At 47.9% G+C, this 16,243-nt stretch overlaps 1 protein-coding gene across 2 annotated transcripts in view; it reads left to right on the top strand.

The window, feature by feature from the left end:
* The first annotated feature begins 2,127 nt into the window (after positions 1–2,127).
* The window catches only part of dapk2b (death-associated protein kinase 2b), a 154,450-nt gene continuing 140,334 nt past the window's right edge, over positions 2,128–16,243 (top strand). For both annotated transcript variants that reach the window (XM_041178538.1, XM_041178537.1), the window contains exon 1: positions 2,128–2,196. The gene's annotated coding sequence lies outside the window, so the exon portion shown is untranslated. The remainder of the gene's footprint in view (positions 2,197–16,243) is intronic.

The raw sequence follows: 16,243 nt of genomic DNA, 5'->3' as shown, positions 1-16,243 counted from the left end.
CAATTAATAAATCTGGAATTGAAAGCTATTCTCATTAATGGTGACCATGAAACTATCATTGATTGTTGCAAAACCCATCTGGTTCACTAATGTCCCTTTAGAGAGGGGAAATCTACCTTCCTTACCTGGTCTAGCCAACATGTGACTCCAGGCCCACAGCAATGTGGTTGACTCTTAACTGCCCTCTGAAACTGCCTAACAAGCCACTCAGTTCAAGGGCAATTAGGGATGGGCAATAAATGCTTGCCTTGCCAGCAATGCCCACATCCTACGAAAGTATTAAAACAGGTGTAGGTACACCCACAGTGCTGTTAGGAAGGCAGTTCCAGGATTTTGATCAAGCGACAGTGAAGGAACGTTGATTATAGTTCCGAGTCAGGATAGTGAATGGCTTGGAGGAGAAATTGCAGGTGGTGGTGTGCCGATGTGTCTGCTGCCTTTGTCCTTCTAGACAGTAGTGGTTGTGGGTTTGGAAGGTGCTGTCTAAGGGGCCTTGGTGAGTTCCTGCAGTGCACCTTGTAGATGATACACATTGCTGCTACTGTGTGTCGGTGTTAGAGAGAGTGATTGTTTGTGGATGTGCTGCCAATCAAGCAGGCTGCTTTGTCCTGGATGGTGTCGAGCTTCTTGAGTGTTGTTGGAGTTGCACTCATCCAGACAAGTGGAGAGTGTTCCATCACACTCCTGACTTGTGCCTTGTAGATGGTGGACAAGCTTTGGGGAATCAGGGGGTGAGTTACTCATCACAGGATTCAGAGCCTCTGACCTGCTCTTGTAGCCACAGTATTTATATGGCTGGTCCAGTTCAGTTTCTGGTCAACGGTAACCCCCAGGTTGGTAAGAATTATGAGCAGGAGTAGGCCATTCAGCCCCTCGAACCTGCTCTGCCATTTGATAAGATCATGGCCTCAACTCCACTTTCCCACCTGCATCCCACCCCACCCCCCATCCCAACCCCTGTAACCCTTGACTCCCTTACAGTTCAAAAAATCTATTTTAACCTTGAATGTATGAAATGACCCAGTCTTCACTGCTCTCTGGGGAAGAGAAAGCCAAAGATTAACAACACTGTGAAAGAGGAAATTCTTAAATGGGTGAGTCCTTATTTTTAAGCCGTGCCCCCTAGTTCTACATTCTCCATGTTCGCGACTGAGATTGATAGGTTTCAACATATTAAAAACATCAAGGGATAGTGCAGGAAAATGGTTTTGAAGTAGATCAGCAGCCAGGATCTCATTGAATGGTGGAAGGGGCTGAATGGCCTTCTCCTGCTCCTATTTCTTATGTTCTTATTCCCCCAAGGGGGAACATGCTCTCAGCATCCACCCCTCCCTCCCACCCCCCAGAATATTATATACATGGCATTTTATAAGTTGACTAACTTTTGGGTTGCACAAGTTAAGAAATTTTAGACCGTTTTCTTAGTTGTTGGGTGAGCAGCCCACGTGGACAGAGTTTGTCTCCTTGTAAACTCACTGCTCCTGTCGCTCTCTCACTTAATTTGTCCAACTTGACCAACGTGCGGGTGAAGCTGCTGCAGCCGAATGACCTCAAGTTTGGTGTCTCAGGCATCCCATTAAAGCGGGAACATGCCCGGCTTTGGGGGTTGCCAACTCTGCTCGGGCTCATGCCTGGCGCTTTCAGCGCATGATCCAACCCCCACGCTCCCTCCATTGGTCGCCTGACACGTCCGTCCTGACCCCGGGCCAATCAGAAAGGGCCTTCCTTACCCAATTGGCTGATTGTTGCCCGTCAATCAAACAGCCCGTTTCTTAACCCCCCCCCCAACCAAATCGCCAATATTTATAACAAAAAGGGCAAGTTTTTTTGTTTTAAAACTTGGATCCACGAGTTAATAAATCTTCAACTTCGGGAGACTCCAGGGCAATCCGGGAGAGTTGGTAACCGGGGGATACTTCAGGTGCCGGCCACTTTGTTACAGTTTCCATTCGTCTGGCAACTTTCGCACCGAGCCGAGGCAGGCGGGCAGGCGGGCGGGCGCGCTCCCGGAGCGGTGCGCGCCTGGGGCTCTGCGTGAGCGCGCTCCCGGGGGCCGTGCGCGCGCTCCCGGGGACTCCTCTATAAACTCCCGCACTATGGGAACTCCCGCTAGTCGCAGCCGGTGAGCCGCGGGGAGCTGGTAAGTCAAAGGGGCTCCTGTTCAGTAACCGCTCCTTTCTGACCTTCTTAACTCAGGTTAGCATTTAACTAGTTTGGTTAGTCACCCTATTTACTTATTTACTAATACAACTAAAGTGACTGGGGGGGGGGGGGTGTGTGGGAGGAAACCCTTGTCCCCTCACCATAACTCTGAGGGTGACCCCCACTCTCTCTTGTCTCTCTTGTCTCTGAACTTGTCTCCCCAGCTTAAAAATCTACTCTTATTATTAAAACTCTTCACTCCCCAGCCAGTTATTTGCTGCCTATTTATTTTCACTTGTCAAAAATAATTATTCTCGACTTGGGGATGAAGTGTGCAAAGCCATGCACTTTTCCTCTTGCCCTGTCCTGAACATGATTTCAGAATGGTTTAAAAAACGAAAGATTTAAAACAAACTTTTTTTGAAAAGAAAGGTTCTCTGGTAGGTGATCGGTCCCTGGGCAATCAGTTCCAGGCAGGGTATGTATATATACTCCATAGGCTTTGAACCTGGGGTTGTGGGTCCATGGTAGTCAGAGTGCTGTATGCTTAATGACTTAGTACCGTGTTATCTGATGCTGTATACTGGTAATGTTCTGCAGCTATAGCAGCTTCCTTCTGATACTCAAAAAGCAGGATAAGGATCAGGACTTTACATTGTCTTAAGTGTTGATATCTGAATTGTGTATGTTTTGAGACATTGAGAGTTTTGATTCTGACCTGGGAATTGATGTTCAGAAATTTCCCTGCCCGGGGAAGGTGTTATGAATTCAGGTCTGCTGTGTCTTTCAGAGGAGAGCCTTAATTATCTTTCTCAGGACAGTCATTCTGTACTTCTACCGGTAAATTAAAAAGATTAAAAGCAAACAGTGTGCATGGTTTGGGGGTTAGTGTCCTGTGTTGACAGGGAGGTTCCCAGGGGAGGGGGGAGGTGTCTGTCAGCTGAGGGGGTTTGAAGGGGGAGGCGAAGGTGTCCTGTGGAAGAGAGGGAGGGAAGAGGTGATCCTTGGGGTGGGGGTGGTGGTGCTGGAGGGCATGTAGTCTGGGGAAGAAGGGAGAGGCACCCCTGAGGAAAGGGGAAAAGGTGGTGTCCCTCGAGGGAGGAGGGAAGGGAAGGTGTGAAGTGTCCCTCGAGGGAAGGGAAGGTGTGAAGTGTCCCTCGAGGGAGGGGAAGGTGTGAAGTGTCCCTCGAGGGAGGGGAAGGTGTGAAGTGTCCCTCGAGGGAGGGGAAGGTGTGAAGTGTCCCTCGAGGGAGGGGAAGGTGTGAAGTGTCCCTCAAGGGAGGAGGGAGGGGAAGGTGTGCAGTGTCCCTGGAGGGAGGAGAAGGTGTGCAGTGTCCCTCGAGGGATGAGGGAGGGGAAGGTGTGCAGTGTCCCTCGAGGGATGAGGGAGGGGAAGGTGTGCAGTGTCCCTCGAGGGATGAGGGAGGGGAAGGTGTGCAGTGTCCCTCGAGGGAGGAGGGAGGGGAAGGTGTGCAGTGTCCCTCGAGGGAGGAGGGAGGGGAAGGTGTGCAGTGTCCCTCGAGGGAGGAGGGAGGGGAAGGTGTGCAGTGTCCCTCGAGGGAGGAGGGAGGGGAAAGTGTGAAGTGTACCTCGAGGGAGGAGGGAGGGGAAGGTGTGCAGTGTCCCTCGAGGGAGGGGAAGGTGTGCAGTGTCCCTCGAGGGAGGGGAAGGTGTGCAGTGTCCCTCGAGGGAGGGGAAGGTGTGCAGTGTCCCTCGAGGGAGGGGAAGGTGTGCAGTGTCCCTCGAGGGAGGGGAAGGTGTGCAGTGTCCCTCGAGGGAGGAGGGAGGGGAAGGTGTGCAGTGTCCCTCGAGGGAGGAGGGAGGGGAAGGTGTGCAGTGTCCCTCGAGGGAGGGGAAGGTGTGCAGTGTCCCTCGAGGGAGGGGAAGGTGTGCAGTGTCCCTCGAGGGAGGAGGGAGGGGAAGGTGTGCAGTGTCCCTCGAGGGAGGAGGGAGGGGAAGGTGTGCAGTGTCCCTCGAGGGAGGGGAAGGTGTGCAGTGTCCCTCGAGGGAGGGGAAGGTGTGCAGTGTCCCTCGAGGGAGGGGAAGGTGTGCAGTGTCCCTCGAGGGAGGGGAAGGTGTGCAGTGTCCCTCGAGGGAGGGGAAGGTGTGCAGTGTCCCTCGAGGGAGGGGAAGGTGTGAAGTGTCCCTCGAGGGAGGAGGGAGGGGAAGGTGTGAAGTGTCCCTCGAGGGAGGGGAAGGTGTGAAGTGTCCCTCGAGGGAGGGGAAGGTGTGAAGTGTCCCTCGAGGGAGGGGAAGGTGTGAAGTGTCCCTCGAGGGAGGGGAAGGTGTGAAGTGTCCCTCGAGGGAGGGGAAGGTGTGAAGTGTCCCTCGAGGGAGGGGAAGGTGTGCAGTGTCCCTCGAGGGAGGAGGGAGGGGAAGGTGTGCAGTGTCCCTCGAGGGAGGGGAAGGTGTGCAGTGTCCCTCGAGGGAGGGGAAGGTGTGAAGCCTCCCTCGAGGGAGGGGAAGGTGTGAAGCCTCCCTCGAGGGAGGGGAAGGTGTGAAGCCTCCCTCGAGGGAGGGGAAGGTGTGAAGCCTCCCTCGAGGGAGGGGAAGGTGTGAAGCCTCCCTCGAGGGAGGGGAAGGTGTGAAGCCTCCCTCGAGGGAGGGGAAGGTGTGAAGCCTCCCTCGAGGGAGGGGAAGGTGTGAAGCCTCCCTCGAGGGAGGGGAAGGTGTGAAGCCTCCCTCGAGGGAGGGGAAGGTGTGAAGCCTCCCTCGAGGGAGGGGAAGGTGTGAAGCCTCCCTCGAGGGAGGGGAAGGTGTGAAGCCTCCCTCGAGGGAGGGGAAGGTGTGAAGTGTCCCTCGAGGGAGGGGAAGGTGTGAAGTGTCCCTTGAGGGAGGAGGGAGGGGAAGGTGTGAAGTGTCCCTTGAGGGAGGGGAAGGTGTGAAGCCTCCCTCGAGGGAGGGGAAGGTGTGAAGCGTCCCTCGAGGGAGGAGAAGGTGTGGTGTCCCTCGAGGGAGGAGGGAGGGGAAGGTGTGCAGTGTCCCTCGAGGGAGGGGAAGGTGTGCAGTGTCCCTCGAGGGAGGGGAAGGTGTGCAGTGTCCCTCGAGGGAGGGGAAGGTGTGCAGTGTCCCTCGAGGGAGGGGAAGGTGTGCAGTGTCCCTCGAGGGAGGGGAAGGTGTGCAGTGTCCCTCGAGGGAGGAGGGAGGGGAAGGTGTGCAGTGTCCCTCGAGGGAGGAGGGAGGGGAAGGTGTGCAGTGTCCCTCGAGGGAGGGGAAGGTGTGCAGTGTCCCTCGAGGGAGGGGAAGGTGTGCAGTGTCCCTCGAGGGAGGGGAAGGTGTGCAGTGTCCCTCGAGGGAAGGGAAGGTGTGCAGTGTCCCTCGAGGGAGGAGGGAGGGGAAGGTGTGCAGCCTCCATTGAGGGAGGGGAAGGTGTTCAGTGTCCCTCGAGGGAGGAGGGAGGGGAAGGTGTGCAGTGTCCCTCGAGGGAGGGGAAGGTGTGAAGTGTCCCTCGGGGGAGGGGGGAAGGAGGGAAGGTGTGCAGTGTCCCTCGGGGGAGAGGGGGGAATGGAGTGCAGTGTCCCTCAGGAGGGGGGGGGGGGAATGGAGTGCAGTGTCCCTCGGGGGAGGGCTGCATGGATTCTCCTATTATGTTTATGTCTTCAGAAGACCATCACTTCCTTCCGTCTTGGGCTCCATCCATTTGCTCGGTTCACATGGGAATCCCAAATATTTCTAGAATGTTCCAGTTGCTGAACCTTACTCTGTGGGAATCCCACAGTCCAAACAGGGGCCCGCAAGTTAAGCATCCAACCGCACAATGGCAGCTACAGGGAAGAGGGAAATAGTGTGATATTGCACGAGGGGAGGGGGGGTGGAAAGCAGAAAGCCCAAATAATTTTCTAGTAAGATACACGCAGAACAGAAAATGCACAAAGGTTCCTATTGTTGAATGACCCGTGTCCCCAAGTTCCAAATAACCTCGAGCAGAAAATAAATTCTGTAAACTACAATGAGTTCAGTAAACATTAACTGATACAGCTACAACTAGCAAAACTTATGACAAAATATGCACTCCTGCTGATCCTAACTCAGCTGTCTGATGTGTCCAGGTGTAACCTCTGGGCCCAGGTGATGATCACTTTCATTTCTGAGCATTAATATAAGAATATTATCGTTTTTCAAACATGTATCACAGCTTGAATGGCCTAGGCTGGAGGAACAAAGGAGTTTGAAGCATTTGTTCCAGTCATAGAAAGAATCGGAACTTAACCATAAAAGTGTTCAGCAGACATCCACTTTGGTGTGTTCGCTGATTTCACAGGCATTTTTTTTTTTAAAAAATGCTGCCATTCGCAGAAATTCACTTCTCAAAAATCAGATTTCTAAAAAAAAAGACGAGTGTTTGGTCTCGTCCACAACGTATACCAGTGGAAACCATTATATCGAATGTACAATGTGCTGAGTGACTGCTCCTGTAACCCAGTGGCTGCGGTTTTGGGGAGTGATATGATCCTGTATTTAACATGCTGAGGGGGATAACCCCCTTTAAAAAGTCTTAGAGAAAGCGCTAGTCCATTGTTTCTAAGCCCACCTTGTCCGTGTTGCTGAGGCCCACATCCATGCCTTTGTGACCTCCACAACTGATTATCCCAATCCCCTCCCATCCTCCTTTCTCCGTGCAACTGTCGTCCATATCCTAACTTACTGAAAGTCCCATTCATCCATCACTCCTGTCTTCTGAGCTCTCCTGACTCTCAGCCCCTGGGTGTTTCACATTAAACTTCTTGTGCCTCGTATCTAAGCCCTTCCCTGTGTCGGAGACCTTCTCCAACTCTGTTAAACTGTCTGTCCCTCTCATTTTGGCTTCCTGTGCTTCCCACTTCCCTCATCCCACCATCAGTAGCCATGCCTTCAGCTGTCTGAATCCCTTGCTGTGGGATTCTCTCCTTCCCATGCCATCTCCTCCCTCTACTCCTTTTAAAATCCTCTTTGAAACCTATTCCTTCTGCCAAGCTTTTGGTCATCCCTTCGAATATCTCCTCCTTTGGTTGGCATTCAATAGTTCCTTACACCCCTGGGAAGCACTTGAAATGTTAACTCTGTTTCTCTCTCCACAGATGTTGCCAGACCCTGCTGAGTTTTCCCAGCATTTTCTGTTTTTATTTAGGATGTGTTTCTTGCTTTAAAAGTTGCTATATAAATGCAGATTTATTCTTGCTGTTGAATGCAAACTTTTATTGACATGAATCTATTCTTTAATATTACGATTAGACCTGCCTCTACAGGGACTACTTGAGATGAATAATCACGGACATGTTTAAGGGGAGGCAAGATAAGTACAAAAAAGGGAATAAAGGGTTATGCTGATGGAGTTAGATGAGGAAGGATGGGAGGAGGCTTGAGTGGAGCATAAAAATCAGCATGGACTGGTTGGGCCGAATGGCCTGTTTCTGTGCTGTTGTATGTCTAAAAATGGCTTTCTCTTACACCTCCATGAGTTGGAAGAAGAAGAGACGTTTCCAGTGCGACGAGAAGCCACACATTTCATTGTGGTGTCAGTGACGCCTTTGCTAGTGATATCGATAACTGTTGCCACTGCCCTGCTTTCTCTCCATTGTCCGGTATCGTAATATCATTCACGTGGTACTTTGAGTTTAACCTCCCCGAGGAGCAGTAACTCTTGAATGCGTTTGGTCAGATTAAGCCCAATTAACCGGGACTGCGACAATCTGTTAAACTGGGATCTTTCGCTTCTAATGCATCCCTAACAGCGGTGTGCTGGAATGTAAGTGGGACTTGCAGCAACTCAAGGAAGAGCCTGGAGCCGCTGGTGCTGGACATCATCCCGGAGGCTGCAGCCAAGTATATGAAACACTTTCAGGAACAGGAGACCTAGTTTACAAGCTAGTTTGAATGTATCTAGTCGTATGGTCTTTAAAGACGGTGAATGCAGCACTCCAACTGATCGGGTCTAGCAGTCTCATTGGAAAACTGCGTAACAGCAGGAAGAGTGTGCTCCTGACCCCCAATGCAGTAGGCCTCTGTTTACAGCACCTTCCTGCACTTTGCAGCATAGAAAGGGGCCATTTAGCCCATCAAGTTTATGCTGGCTCTCTAAAAGAATGGCACCATTTTTTTTTGTTGCTGCTGGGCAGGTAAACTGCTGTTCAAATATTCACTGCGCAGGACGCAAATAGAGTTTTAATGGATAATTAAATAGTGCACCTTTACCATAAACCCTCACGCACCCACCTCCAAGTCTCTTTTTTGTTTTAGTCGACACACTGCATGATGATTTGTGTGCTTTCAAGCTTGATTCTAAAGCTCTGTCACGTTGCTCTCATTAGGATGGCGGGGACAGGTCGTAGCAGATGCATACATTCCAACACCGAAAGAATTTGCTGCAAATTGTTTCAATGGGCCGTGCTTTCTGGTGATAGACATCCCTCCATAATAACAAGCTGCACTTTCCTGCCCTGTTGCAAAATGGTGTCATAGTCACAATATATTTTTAACTCTGTCCAGTTTATTCCAGAAACAAGTTTAATGAGAAACAAACTGTTTAGATTTAAAAAGATCAGTTGGGAGCTGCACCCCTCACCGCAGAATAAAAGATATGAGGCTGTGTTTCTACTTGTCTAAACTTGGAAGGTTTTTAAATATGGTTTTCTTAATTTTCATCCTTTCATGGGGTGCGGTCGTCACTGGCTGGGCCAGCATTTGTTGCCCATCCCTAATTGCCCCTTGAGAAGGTGGTGGTGAGCTGCCTTCTTGAACCTCTGCAGTCCATGTGGATAGGTGCATCCACTGTGCTATTAGGGAGGGAGTTCCAGGGTTCTGACCCAGTGACAGTGAAGGAATGGTGATATATTTCCAAGTCAGGATGGTGAGTGATTCAGAGGCAATGCTGTTCCCATGCGCCAGCTGCCCTTGTCCTTCTAGGTGGTAGAGGTCACAGGTTTGGGAGATGCTGTTGGCAAAGCCTTGCCTATAGTGCATCTTATAAAGAGTACACACTACTGCGGTGGTGGAGGGACTGAATGTTTAAGGTGGCAGATGGAGTACTGATCGAGTGGGCTGTTTCCTCCTGGATAGTGTTGAGCTCCTCGAGTGTTGTTCTGGCTGCACTCAACCAGACAAGTGGAGAGTATTCCATCACATTCCTGATTGGTGCCTTGTTGTCAACAAGCTCTGGGGAGTCACGAGGTGAGTTACACACTGCAGAATTCCCAGCCTCTTACCTGCTCTTATAGCCACAGTATTTATGTGGCTAGCCTGATGATTGAGGGGAGGTCATTGATGAAGCAGCTGAAGTTGGACCTAGGACACTATCCTGAGGAACTCCTGCAGTGATGTCCCAGGACATCGGCCTCCATCAATCACAACCAGTCACTCTCACCTCACCTCTTGAGCTCAGCTCTTTTATCCATGTTTGGGGTAATGAAGTCTGGAGTTGTGACCCCTGCAGAGCCCAAATTGAACATCAGTGAGCATGTTATTGCTGAGTAAGTGCTGCTTGATAGCACTATTGATGACCCCTTCCATCACTTTACTGATGATAGAGAGTAGACCAGTGGGGTGGTAATTGGCTGGTTTGGATTTGTCCTGCTTTTTGAGGACAATTTTCCACATTCCCTCGTAGATGCCAGTGCTATAGCTGTACTGGAACAGCTTGGCTACAGCACAGCAAGTTCTGGAGCACAAGCTTTCAGTACTGTTGCCAGAATGTTGTCAGGGCCCATAGACTTTGCAGTATCCAGTGCCTTCAGCTGTTTCTTGATTTCACTCCACGTGATCTGTGAGGCTGAGATGGATCATCCACTCGGCATTTCTGGCTGAAGATGGTTACAAATGCTTCAGCCTTATCTTTTGCACTGATGTGCTGGGCTCCCCCATGGATGGGGACACTTGTGGAGCCTCCTTCTCCTGTTAGTCGTTTAAATGTCCATCACCATTCATGACTGGATGTGGCAGGACTGCAGAGCTTAGATCTGATCTGTTGGTTGTGGGATCGCTTAGCTTTGTCTGTCGCATGCTGCTTCCGCTATTTTGCTTATAACTAGTTCTGTAGCTTCACCAGGTTGACACCTCGTTTTTAGGTATTTGGTCAAGTCCTCCTGCACTCTTTGATGAACCAGGATTGGTTCTCTGCCCTGATGGTAAAAGTGAGGGATATGCCAGGCATGAGGTTATGGATTGTGGTTGAATGCAATGCTCTAGTTGATGATGGCCCATAACACCTCATGGATGACCAGTCTTGAGCTGCCGGATTTGTTCTTAATACATTTTTGGGATGTGAGTGCTGTTGGCTAGGCCAGCATTTATTGCCCATCCCTAATTGCCCTTGAGAAGGTGGTGGTGAGCTGCCTTCCTGAACTGCTTCAGTCATGGTGTCGGTACACCCGCAGTGCTGTTAGGGAGGGAGCTCCAGGATTTTGACCCAGCGACCGAGAAGGAACAGTGATATAGTCATGATGGTGTTTGACTTGGAGAGGAGGTGGTGGTTTTCCATGTGTCTGCTTCTCTGAATTTTCCCCATTTAGCGCAGGAGTGGTGTCACATGGAGGGTTGTTTTCTCATCCAGTAGTAAAAGATTAAACTTTGTGTCCAGAACTACTTACCCCCTTTACATTAATTATTGTCATAACTTTCTCACAAAATACAAAATGTAGGCATCATTCATAAAAACTATTTATTTTTTATTCTTTCATGGAATGTGGGCGTCGCTGGCTGGGCCAACATTTGTTGTCCATCCCTAATTGCTCTTGAGAAGGTGGTGGTGAGCTGCCTTCTTGAACCGCTGCAATCCATGTGGTGTAGGTACATGCATAGTGCTGTTAGGGAGGGAGTTCCAGAATTTTGACTGAACGACAGTGAAGGAATGGCTTGGAGAGGAACTTGCAGGTGGTGGTGTTCCTATGTGTCTGCTGCCCTTGTCCGTCTGGATGATAGTCGTTGTGGGTTTGGAAAGTGCTGTCTAAGGAGTCTTGGTGAGTTGCTGCAATGCATCTTGTAGATGGTACACACTGCTGCCGCTGTGTGTCGGTGATGGAGAGAGTGAACGTTTGTGGATGGGGTGCCAATTAAGCAGGTTGCTTTGTCCTGGATGGTGTAGAACTTGTTGAGTGTTGTTGGAGCTGCACTCATCCAGGCAAGTGGGGAGTATTCCATCACACTCCTGACTTGTGCCTTGTAGATGGTGAACAGGCTCTGGGGAGTCAGGAGGTGAGTTACTCACTGCAGAATTCCCAGCCTCTGACCTGCTCTTGTAGCCACAGTATTTATATGGCTAGTCCAGTTCAGTAGCCTTAAATGTTGTTAATCTGTTAATGACATTGAAATTGATTGAAAATGGCAACAGTTGAAGAAAAGGTGAACTGTTGCAATATTGTATTTAATGATGTATCACAAAGATGGTAATTACTTTGAAGCCTAGAAATTTGAACCGTATTTTATTAAAACTTTCTGAATTCTGCTTTCATATGCTGTTTACAGTTTGCATGTATTGTGTATGTCCAAAGTTATTAAAGTTTAAAGTTCCACACGAACTTTAGAGAGATCCTGTACCAAAGAACTGAACTCTTAAGTAGGTCCATTACTGCCCATTTTGTGTGTGAATGCATGTATACACAAACCAGAAAACACACACCTATTTTCTTTGACGTTTCGAGTCCTCATGACCCTTCAACAGAACTGAGTGAATATTAGGAGAGGGGTGAAATATAAGCTAGTTTAAGGTGGGGGGTGGGGGGGAGAAAAGTGGGGGGGTGGGGTGGCTGGTGTGGTTGTAGGGACAAGCAAGCAGTGATAGGAGCAGACGCTTGCTTGTTCCTACAACCACCACCCCGCGCCCCCCCCCCCCACAAACTTAAACCAGCTTATATCTCACCTCTCTCCTAATATTCATTCAGTTCTGTTAAAGGGTCATGAGGACTCGAAGTGTCAACTCTTTTCTTCTCCGCCGATGCTGCCAGACCTGCTGAGTTTTTCCAGGTAATTCTGTTTTTGTTTTGGATTTCCAGCATCTGCAGTTTTTTGTTTTTATTTCTACATCTGTTTTCTTTGTTTGAAATGCTTACAATTGAAGGCAGTGAGGTCTTAGTCTTGTTAGTGTTAGTAAATGTGCAACTGTATATTCCATGCGATGTCATTGTGTCAAAATTTCTGCTTTCAATCAAAACGCAAAATGTTTGTACCTTTTTTAAAGGCCTGGTGTATTGATTCCTTTATAAAAAGGGATACTTTCCCTGTAGTTTTGCTACCTTGCCCCCCTCAAACACTGCCTCTGTTCATGTTGGGGCAGATTTGAGTCGTGCCGTGCTCCACACTGGAACGCCCTGCTCTCCCCTTTACCCTCCCCTGGCTGGGGAGGCACATTTCACTCCTTCCACCTGAAATCCCAACCAAGGCCGGGATTTTCCGACCCCCACCATGGCAGGTTCCCCCGCGACAGGTGCGGTGAGCCATTCAAATCTCCGTTGACTTCGGCGGGACTGGAAGATCCCACCGGCAGGAGGGGCTCCTCCCCAAGACATCGCAAACTGTAACCCCAAATGTTTGACATAACTGACATTCAAATCTTGAAATTAAACAGTTTAGCATTGTTACTCTTAGACTCCTTTTTGAAGTTTGTTTTATCTTATTGAATCATGTTTTGGATATATGTCAGTCGAGTGATTTGTTTCATATTTAAGTTACAGCGATGGGAAGAAGTAAACATTTTTATGTCAGTTTGACACTACAACCATTCTAATTTAAAATACTGAAAAGACAGATTTAACAATCATCACTGAGCTGTTTCACTACACAAATGTTAAGTTTATTTAGACAACGCAACAGCCAGAATTTGTTGAAAAATTTGTATGTGAATAACGCACGCTATTCATAAGAACATAAGAACTAGGAGCAGGAGTAGGCAATTCAGCCCCTCTTGCCTGGCCCACCATTCATTACGATCATGGCTGATGTACACATGTACAAATCGGCCAGCAACTAATGGCATGGAAGAGATAACCCTACAAATTCTGACATCTCGCCCTTAACCTTCCATGGTTTTCATCAAATTACTGGATTAGTTGCTCATTAAACTCACCACACATGTCAAGTCTAGTAATTAACAATGTAAGTATCTTTTTAATGAGGAGATAATTGGTAATGTGTACCAATTAACTGCCCCGGCTGAGAAAGTGAACAATTAAAAGTTTGAGTTTCAGACCATCAGGTTGTGAATTGTTGTTGGAGATATTAAACATGTCAAATTTAACATATTTTTACTTCTTTTTCTGTTTTTTTTCCTACCCTTTTAATCCAATCTTTCTCTCTTTTTTTCCCTCTCCCTACCTGTACATAATTTAACTTTCATTTAACTTCTCAGTTTTTCCCCTGTTTATTTTTCCAATCTGTTAATTTTTCCAATGTGTTAAGATTGTTTAAGATTGACCGTCTTGGTTAAGATTCCCTTTTCCCTTTGCTGTACCAGCATGAACTGACCCTTCCAGTAACTTTGTGAGTTGCCATACTGCGGTAAATTCTGGGCCAATATTGTAACTTCATTGGTTGAAATTAGGTTTTGGAGTTTTTAACATTAAATATTCTGTTTATGGTCGCAGCAGTAGTAAATAATTGTGAAGATGCTGAGGCAGTCTGTAGCTATTGAGTGTCTAATGACATCTTTATGTAGGATGGAGGAAGTCTTTATTACTCCATCAATTTGTATTTTGAAAAGTCATTTATAATTACTTAAATCTGGTGTCAGCACAACTAGGATTTTATGTCCAGCCTTTGTGTTTGATGCTTTGCCTGAATAGTATTCCCTGCCATTGTCACCCAACTGTCTCCATCCCTACTTTACATAGACACAGCAGTGAATGTGCCAGTTTAAGCTGAATTACAGTGATTGTTCTTCAAAAATTCACCCCCCCTCCCCCCCCAGTGTGCGGGCATTTGCTTGTCTCTAGATGCCCTTGAGAAGGTGGTGGTGAGCCATTTTCTCGAACCGCTGCAGCCTTTGACTTGGAGGGGAACTTGCATGGCATTCCCATCATCTGCTGCCCTTGTCCTTCTTGGTGGTAGAGCTTGTGGGTTTGGAAGGTGCTATCAGAGGAGGCCTTTTGCAAGTTGCTGCAGTGCATCTTGTAGACGATGCACATTGTTGCCACTAAGGTGGTGGAGAGTGAATGTTTAAGGTGGTGCAAATCAAGTGGGCTGCTGTGTCCTGGATAGTTTCGGGGTTTCTTTAGTGTTGTTGGAGCCACTCGCACCCTGGCATTGGAAAATTATTCTGGAGGTGGGTGGCCCTGGCAGACCCCCAACTAAGCATCGCTGAGCAGGTAACTGATGAGTAGGAGTATTTTGAGGAAAGGTTTTCATTCACTTTATAAGTCTTCAGGATCTCTCAAATTGCTCCCCATACCTGACATGCAGAAGCTGATGTTTTACAGATAGTAGCAGCAGTACCTTTTGATGACAAAATGATAAGTGAAACTTTCCATTGCCCACCACCAACACTGACTTATTGGAGAACAGTGTGTGTGATTTCCTGCCTGGAGAAGTGGGAAGCTCACCGGTCATTTTCTGATAAACCACCCACTGTGGTCATGGCTCTGCCAGTGGTGCCAGCCTCAAACTTCCATCCCATCAATTTTCCAGTATGGAGCGCGAGGGCGGAATGTTGACCCGGGAACGGGAGGAATTCTCTTTTTTCCCCCCCCCCCCCTCCTTCTTCCAGCAGATTAACCTGCTCAAATCCTGGAGTGGGAATTGAACTTATCGACTCAGACAGGAGCTTGCCAGCTGAGACAAGATGAGGTGTCCGGCCACTAAGATGCTGCATTCCCGCTCAGCAATGCGATTGGAAAGAATGAGGGGGACATCGTTTTAAAATTTGAGCAAGGAAATTAGGAAGTACTTTCGTCGAGGAAATCTGGAATTCCATCCCTCAAAAGGCTCTGGATGCTGGGGGACAAGTGAAGATTTCAGAATTGAGGTTTTGCTATTTGTTGGCTATGGGTACAGGGGGTAAAACAAATAGATTTGAGATACAATTAGATCATGTCTGATCTGTATGGCGGAACAGACACTTGGGGCTGAATGGCCTCCTCCTGTTCCATGTCAGAGCAGATTTATCATTTGATTCAGTTTTTTAATTGTGGATTAGCATTCAGATGGCTGCCTAATTTTAATACATTTTAAAACTGAATTGAATATTCTCTGCTGTCACACTGAACTCCTGCAAAGTGTTGAAAAATATTTCACTGCAACTGGAAAATGAAGATTAATTGCAACGGGCTAGTTTCTGTTTATTAAACTGCACAGCGTCCATCCGATAATGCAGAGCAAGTAATTTACAAGGTTGTTCTGGTAAGGAAGCATTTTCCCTCAGAGGAGAACTGATTGGCGTTTCCATTTTTCTCGGGGTAGGACTTTGATTATGGATGATGTTAGTTCACTTAATGCTCTATTAAGTCAGTGTGGTCACAATGATAACTTGGATGAATCATTCTGGCAAGCAATAATTCAAAGTTGTTTTTGAAAACATCTATTTTGAAAATGGTCAAAATCTTTGAATTATCCTTAATCTAAATTAAGCATATACAGAATGCGGAAAGTCAGAATTTAGTGTTACTAGGTTGAATTGTCAAGATAATTTACATTGAGCTATGATAAATTTATTAAAAAAATCATCAGAAAACAATATAGCACCAGATGACTGGAGGGCGGCCACTCTGATTCCTATATTTAAAAAAGGAGATAGACCAAGTCCCGGGAAACTATAGACCAATTTTTTCCTTTGTTCTCTCATGGGATGTGGGCATTGCTGGCAAGGCCAGCATTTGTTGCCCATCCTTAATTGCTGTTGAGCTGAGTGACTCGCTAGACCATTTTCAGAGGCCAGGTAAGAGTCAATCATGTTGCTGTGGACCTGGAGTCGCATGTAGGCCAGACTGGGTAAGCATGGCAGATTTCCTTCTCCAAAGGACATTAGTGACCGGATGTGTTTTTACAACAAAATGTCGGTTTAATTGTCATCACTACTGAGACCAGCCAATTACTGAACATCTGTGGTAGGAAAGATAAATGGAGCCCTTACTCAAATATGTAACAGAAAAAAATCTAGAAGCTGAAAATATAGTAAAGAATGGGCAACTTGTGTTTCAAAAGG

Source organism: Carcharodon carcharias, chromosome 32 (assembly GCF_017639515.1).
Source record: "Carcharodon carcharias isolate sCarCar2 chromosome 32, sCarCar2.pri, whole genome shotgun sequence".
Classification (NCBI taxonomy): Eukaryota; Metazoa; Chordata; class Chondrichthyes; order Lamniformes; family Lamnidae; genus Carcharodon; species Carcharodon carcharias.
Note: the sequence above shows the minus strand (reverse complement) of the source record. Positions and strands in the feature narration are given on the sequence as shown.